We start from the raw sequence: 8286 nt of genomic DNA on the forward strand, positions 1-8286 counted from the left end.
AATAGAGGAGTGAAACCTCCAACCGAGAAGAACCGGCATAACCTCCAACATCAAAAACATCATAGAAGATGCGAGTGAACTCCATTTTTGATGAACTCGAGCTTGTCATCAAGATGACCATAAGCTCCAAAACTCACAAAGAGAAGAACCAAACAAGAACCAATAAAGATGATGCAAGGATGCAATGGTTTGAGCTCTCTATGAACAATACGATCAAGCTACTCATCGAGAGCCCCCCTTGATAGTACGACAATCGATCCTATAACCCGGTCTCCCAACTACCATCATGAGACCGGTAAAATAGAAAACCTATCAAGAGCAAACCTTTGCCTTGCACATGGTCCACTTGAGCTAGATGATGACGATCTTGACTCCCTCAAGATGGACCACCTTTCTTGATTGCGTTGGCTCGATGAAGACTAGTTGATTGCTCCCCCATACTCCACTATGGGTGAGCCACCCTTCCACACATCTTCACAAGACCATTGTCACCACAATGGCTTCAAGCATTTGATCTCTTCGTGATGCTTTACTTGAACTTGCCCGCTTCACTTGAACTTGCACACCGCAACCTAACCCCACAAAGAACTCTCACGAAGACCATGGGTTAGTACACAAAGCGTAATTGACAATGCTTACCATACCATGGGACCGCTTGATCCCTTGGTACATCTTGTGCGCTTTGTGTGTTGATCAACTTGATTCACTCTTGACTTAGTCTTGATCAACCTTGACTCTTTCCAACTCTCTTCATTTGGATGATGTCTTGAAGGTAAACATGAATGATCACACAATCTTCTTCTTCAAGACATGCTTGCAATAAGCTCAACTCTCACATGACCAATCTTTGGATAATTCCTTAATAACACCTTGGTCACCACATAAACTCCTTGAAACCAACACATGGACTTCAAGAAATGCCTATGGACAAATCCTTCAAATATAACTCAAGGCAACCATTAGTCCATAGAGATTGTCATCAATTACCAAAACCAAAGATGGGGGCACCGCATGTTCTTTCACCTTTGCATTCTTTCCTCAATTATTTCAACCGGTGCTTTTCTCTTCAAGTTATTCGTTGGTTCCCCGTTCCAAGTTGCCTTCGTTTTTCCCGCCCTCCCACCCCTTTTCTTCCCGGAGTCTTAGCCTTTATGCGAGCATCAATTTCATCCGTGCGAAGCCTCTTCATTCTTTCCTCAATGGTCTCAACCGGTGAATTTTCGTCTACTTAATCATTGTTAGTGATGACCCACAAGTATAGGGGATCTATCGTAGTCCTTTCGATAAGTAAGAGTGTCGAACCCAACGAGGAGTAGAAGGAAATGACAAGCAGTTTTCAGTAAGGTATTCTCTGCAAGCACTGAAATTATCGGTAACACATAGTTTTATGATAAGGTAATTCGTAACGGGTAACAAGTAACAAAAGTAAACAAGGTGCAGCAAGGTGGCCCAATCCTTTTTGTAGCAAAGGACAAGCCTGGAGAAACTCTTATATAAAAGAAAGCGCTCCCGAGGACACATGGGAATTATCGTCAAGCTAGTTTTCATCATGCTCATATGATTCGCGTTCGTTACTTTGATAATTTGATATGTGGGTGGACCGGTGCTTGGGTACTGCCCTTCCTTGGACAAGCATCCCACTTAAGATTAACCCATCTCACAAGCATTTGCAACTACGTAAGAAGAATTAAGGTAAATCTAACCATAGCATGAAACATGTGGATCCAAATCAGCCCCTTACGAAGCAATGCATAAACTAGGGTTTAAGCTTCTGTCACTCTAGCAACCCATCATCTACTTATTACTTCCCAATGCCTTCCCCTAGGTCCAAATAATGGTGAAGTGTCATGTAGTCGACGTTCACATAACACCACTAGAGGAAAGACAACATACATCTCATCACAATATCGAACGAATACCAAATTCACATGACTACTTATAACAAGACTTCTCCCATGTCCTCAGGAACAAACGTAACTACTCACAAATCATATTCATGTTCATAATCAGAGGGGTATTAATATGCATAAAGGATCTGAACATATGATCTTCCACCGAATAAACCAACTAGCATCAACTACAAGGAGTAATCAACACTACTAGCAACCCATAGGTACCAATCTGAGGTTTGGAGACAAAGATCGGATATAAGAGATGAACTAGGGTTTGAGAGGAGATGGTGCTGGTGAAGATGTTGATGGAGATTGCCCCCCTCCTGATGAGAGGATCGATGGTGATGACGATGGTGACGATTTTCCCCTCCCGGAGGGATGTTTCCCCGGCAGAACAGCTCCGCCAAGGTTCCGCCTCGAGACGGCGGAGCTTCGTCCCGAAAGCTTCCTTCTGATTTTTTTCCAGGGCAAAAGACACCTTATACCAGAATATGGGCATCGAGGGGCTTCCAGGTGGCCCACAAGGCAGGGGGCGCACCCAGGGGGGTAGGGCGCGCCCTCCACGCTCGTGGACAGTGGGTGGCCCCCCTCTGGTGCTTTCTTCGCCCAATATTTTAAATATATTCCAAAACTAACTTTCGTGGAGTTTCAGGACTTTTGGAGTTGTGCAGAATAGGTCTCTAATATTTGCTCCTTTTCCAGCCCAGAATTCCAGCTGCCGGCATTCTCCCTCTTCATGTAAACCTTGTAAAATAAGAGAGAAAAGGCATAAGTATTGTGACATAATGTGAAGTAATAGCCCATAATGCAATAAATATTGATATAAAAACATGATGCAAAATGTACGTATCAACTCCCCCAAGCTTAGACCTCGCTTGTCCTCAAGCGGAAGCCGATATCGAAAAATATGACCACATGTTTAGAGATAGAGGTGTCGATAAAATAAAATACGGACATGAGGGCGTCATGATCATTCTTAAAACAGCAGCATATATATATATTGTCATAAGATTTCTTATGCTGAAGTAACAATCTATTCACAATGTAAAGTATGAATCAGAAACTTCATTGAAAACTAACAAACTATAATCTCAGTCATTTAAGCAATTGCAATTTATCATAACATCGGAAAGAGTCAAGATAAGAGCTTTCCAGCAAGTCCACATACTCAACTATCATTTAGTCTTTCACAGTTGCTAACACTCACGCAAGACTTATGGGTATGAAGTTTTAATCGGACACAGAGAAAGATAGGGGCTTATAGTTTTGCCTCCCAACCTTTTACCTCAAGGGTAACGTCAACAATAATGCTTTATGAAAACCCACATCCAATTGGATATATATATCAGGATCTTTCCAACACATAGTGCTTGCCAAAGGATAAAGTGTAAAAAGGAAAGGTGAAGATCACCATGACTCTTGTATAAGGTATAAGGCAAAAATAAAAGATAGGCCCTTCGCAGAGGGAAGCAGAGGTTGTCATGTGCTTTTATGGTTGGATGCACAAAATCTTAATGCAAAAGAATGTCACTTTATATTGCCACTTGTGATAGGGACCTTTATTGTGCAGTATGTCGCTTTTATTTCTTCCATATCGCAAGCTCGTATAAAGCTTATTTTCTCCACACTAATAGATCATACATATTTAGAGAGCAATTTTTATTGCTTGCAACAATGACAACTTACTTGAAGGATCTTACTCAATCGATAGGTGGATATGGTGGACTCTCATGGCAAAACTGGGTTTAAGGATATTTGGAAGCACAAGTAGTATTTCTACTTGGTGCAAAGAATTTGACTATCATGAGGGGGAAAGGCAAGCTCAACATGTTGGAGATCCATGACAATATAATTTATTTCGGATATAAGAAAACATAACACATTACGTTGTCTTCCTTGTCCAACATCAAATTTTTAGCATGTCATATTTTAATGAGTGCTCATAAAAGATGTCCAAGATAGTATATTTATATGTGAAAACCTCTCTTTCTTTGTTACTTCCTATTAATTGCAACGATGACCAAAACTATGTTTGTCAACTCTCAACAACTTTTATTGATCATACTCTTTATATGTGAAGTCATTACTCTCCATAAGATTAATATGATCTTTTTATTTATTTCTTTCTTTTTTCTTTTATTCCCTCAAGATCATAGCAAGATAACCAAGCCCTCGACTCAAGACTAATCTTTATTATATATAGCTCACGAACTCGATTACATAGATAAGAATCAACACAAAAACTCAAAGCTAGATCATACTAAACTTTATTCTACTAGATCAAGATATAACCAAAAGGATCGAGCTAAGAAAAACGGTTAGGATAGAAGTGTGATGGTGATATGATACCGGGGCACCTCCCCCAAGCTTGGCAGTTGCCAAGGGGAGTGCCCATACCCATGTGATTATGTCTCTTTCTTCGGAGGTGGTGATGATGGAGTTGTTGATGATGTAGGCTTGTCGTCCATCTTCCAAGGCATAGGCTCACCATCATAGAAGGATGATCGAGTCTCCAGGATCCACAAATCTGCAGCCAAACTCATCCTCTTGAATCTATATTCATACTCACACTTTTGGTTTTGCAAGTCATAGATCTGGGCTTGGAGGTGCTCGATTTTCTCGTGAAGCTTGAAGATGGTCTCCCCAATGTTCTTGGCATCTAGCTTGTGGTTGTTGGTGAACTCACCAATCATCATGTGGTTGGTGTTGAGTCCGTGTTCCACCATCCCCTGGCACTTGAAAACTTGTTGCTCCATTACTTCGAGTCTTGTCTCCATGCTTCCGGTCCTCCTTGGTCCCTCAACATCGCTGATGTGCAGCACCCCCTCACGCATCTCAATGGTTTGAGGGTGTTGCAGCAGCTCCGCGAGGTAGGGGTTGATGACCTTCTCGAAAAACTTGTCCTTGGGGGCACTTGAAGACGTCATGGTGATCTAGATCTGTCAGAAAAACAGCTCGAAACAAAAGCAGAGGGTTTTGTCATGGTATCGTGGTCAAAACCTTCGGGAGATTATATAATGAATTTTTACCGACTAAAAGAAGTATTGTGCAAGAAAACGGAGTCCGGAGGGCACACGAGGTGCCCACGAGGCAGGTGGACGCGTCCAGGGGTGTAGGGCGCGCCCTCCACCCTCGTGGATGCCTCGTGTCCTTCCCGGACTACTTCTTATTTTCCTATTTTCTTAAATATTCTGAAACGGAGAAAAATTGCTATTAGAACTGTTTTGGAGTCGGTTTACTTACCGTACCACATACCTATTCCTTTTCGGAGTCTGAAACATTCTGGAAAGTGTCCCTTATGTACTCCTCCGGGGTTACGATGTCAATAACATTAGTTTCAACATTTATGGGATTACCTGAGATATAATGTTTGATTCTTTGACCGTTCACCACCTTTGGATTTGTGCCTTCGAAGTTGTTCATTTTTATGGCACCGGAATGATAGACCTACTTGATAACGTAAGGACCTTCCCATTTAGAGAGAAGTTTTCCTCCAAAAAATCTTAAACGAGAGTTGTATAACAAAACATAATCGCCTACATTAAACTCATGCTTTTGTATCCTTTTGTCATGCCATCTTTTAACTTTTTCTTTAAACAGTTTGGCATTCTCATAGGCCTGGGTTCTCCACTCATCAAGTGAGCTAATGTCAAATAGTCTCTTCTCACCGGCAAGTTTGAAATCATAATTGAGCTCTTTAATGGCCCAATATGCCTTATGTTCTAGTTCAAGAGGTAAGTGACATGCTTTTCCATAAACCATTTTATACGAAGACATACCCATAGGATTTTTATATGCAGTTCTATAGGCCCATAATGCATCATCAAGTTTCTTGGACCAATTCTTTCTAGATCTATTAACAGTCTTTTGCAAAATTAATTTAATTTCTCTATTACTCAGTTCTACTTGACCACTAGACTGTGGGTGGTATGGAGATGCAATTCTATGATTAACATCATACTTAGCAAGCATTTTATGAAAAGCACCATGAATAAAATGTGAACCACCATTAGTCATTAAGTATCTAGGGACTCCAAACCTTGGATAACTTATTTAAGCATCTTAATTGAGGTGTTATGATCAGCACTACTAGTTGGAATAGCTTCTACCCACTTAGTAACGTAATCAACAACAACTAAAATATGTGTATACCCATTAGAGGAAGGAAAAGGTCCCATATAATCAAAACCCCAATCAAATGGTTCAATAACAAGTGAATAGTTCATAGGCATTTCTTGACGTATACTAATATTACCAATTCTTTGACATTCATCGCAAGACAAGACAAACTTACGGGCATCTTTGAAAAGAGTAGGCCAATAAAAACCGGATTGCAATACCTTATGTGCAGTTCTGTCTCCAGCGTGGTGTCCTCCATAAGCCTCGGAGTGACACTTGCGTAGGATCTGTTCCTGTTCATGCTCAGGTGCACAACGTCTAATAACACCATCTACTCCTTTATAAAGGTGTGGGTCATCCCAGAAGTAATGTCTTAAATCATAGATTTTTTTTCTTTTGTTGGTATGTGAAAGGTGGTATAAATTTAGCAACAATGTAATTAGAATACCATGGAGCAGTATGAGAAGCATTTATGACAGCTAATTGTTCATCAGGAAAGCTATCATCAATAGGTAGTGGGTCATCGAGAACATTCTCTAACCTAGACAAGTCTGCAACGGGGTTCTCAGCTCCCTTTCTATCAATAATATGCAAATCAAATTCTTGTAGCAAGATAACCCATCTAATAAGTCTAGGTTTATCATCTTTATTTTCCATAAGATATTTAATAGCAGCATGATCAGTGTGAACAGTTACTTTAGAATCAACAATATAAGGTCTGAACTTATCACAAGCAAATACAACTGCTAAAAATTATTTTTCAGTAGTAGCATAATTTCTCTGGGCACTGTCTAGAGTTTTACTAGCATATTGGATAACATTTAATTTCTTATCAACTCTTTGTCCTAGAACAGCACCTACAGCATAATCACTAGCATCACACACAATTTCAAAGGGTAAATTCCATTCAGGTGGCTGAACAATAGGTGCAGAAATCAAGGCTTTCTTAAGTATTTCAAATTCTTCTACACAATCATCATCAAAGACAAAAGGAACCTCTTTTTGCAAGAGATTAGTCAGAGGCCTAGAAATTTTTGAGAAGTCTTTAATGAACCTCCTATAAAAACCGGCATGACCAAGGAAACTTCTTATACCTTTGATGTCCTTGGGACACGACATCTTTTCAATAGCATCAACTTTAGCTTTCTCAACTTCAATACCTCTTTCAGAAATCTTATGCCCCAAGACAATACCTTCATTAACCATAAAGTGGCACTTCTCCCAATTCAAGACAAGATTAGTTTCTTCACATCTTTGCAAGACCCGATCAAGGTTGCTTAAGCAATCATCAAAAGAAGTTCCATACACGGAGAAATCATTTGTGAAAATCTCAACAATCTTTTCACAGAAGTCAGAGAATATAGCAGTCATACATCTTTGAAAGGTAGCAGGTGCATTACATAAACCAAAAGGCATACGTCTATAAGATCCTGATCCTCTTTTGACACAGGTATTTGAGAGAAACCAGAATAACCATCTAGAAAAGCAAAAAATGTGTATGTTTGGATAATCTTTCTAGCATTTGATCAATAAAAGGTAAAGGATAATGATCTTTTCTAGTAGCTTTATTTAATTTGCGGAAATCAATTACCATTCTATAACCTGTAACAATTCTTTGTGGGATCAGTTCATCTTTATCATTAGGAACAACAGTAATACCTCCCTTCTTAGGGACACAATGGACAGGACTTACCCACTGACTATCAGCAACAGGATAAATTATACCTGCCTCCAGAAGCTTTAGTATTCCATTTCTTACCACTTCTTTCATCTTAGGATTTAACCGTCGTTGGTGATCAACAACCGGTTTAGCGTCTTTATCCAATTTATTTTGTGTTGGCATAGAGTGGGACTAATGCCCTTAAGATCATCAAGAGTATATCCAATAGCAGCACAATGCTTCTTCAGAGTTTTCAATAATTTCTCTTCTTCCTGCTCTGAAAGGTTAGCACTAATAATAACAGGATATATCTTCTTTTCATCAAGATAAGCATATTTAAGAGTATCAGGTAATGGTTTAAGCTCAAACACGGGATCACCCTTGGGTGGAGGAGGATCCCCTAGAATTTCAACAGGCAAGTTGTGTTTCAAAATAGGTCCCTCTTTAAAGAATACTTCATCTATTTGCCTTCTTTCATTCATAAACATATCATTTTCATGGTCTAGCAAATATTGTTCTAAAGGATCATTAGGAGGCACGGCAATAGAAGCAAGACCAATAATTTCATCTTTACTAGGCAATTCTTTATCATGGGGTTGTCTACGAAACTTAGCA

This window comes from Triticum aestivum, chromosome 3D (genome assembly GCF_018294505.1).
Source record: "Triticum aestivum cultivar Chinese Spring chromosome 3D, IWGSC CS RefSeq v2.1, whole genome shotgun sequence".
NCBI lineage: Eukaryota > Viridiplantae > Streptophyta > Magnoliopsida > Poales > Poaceae > Triticum > Triticum aestivum.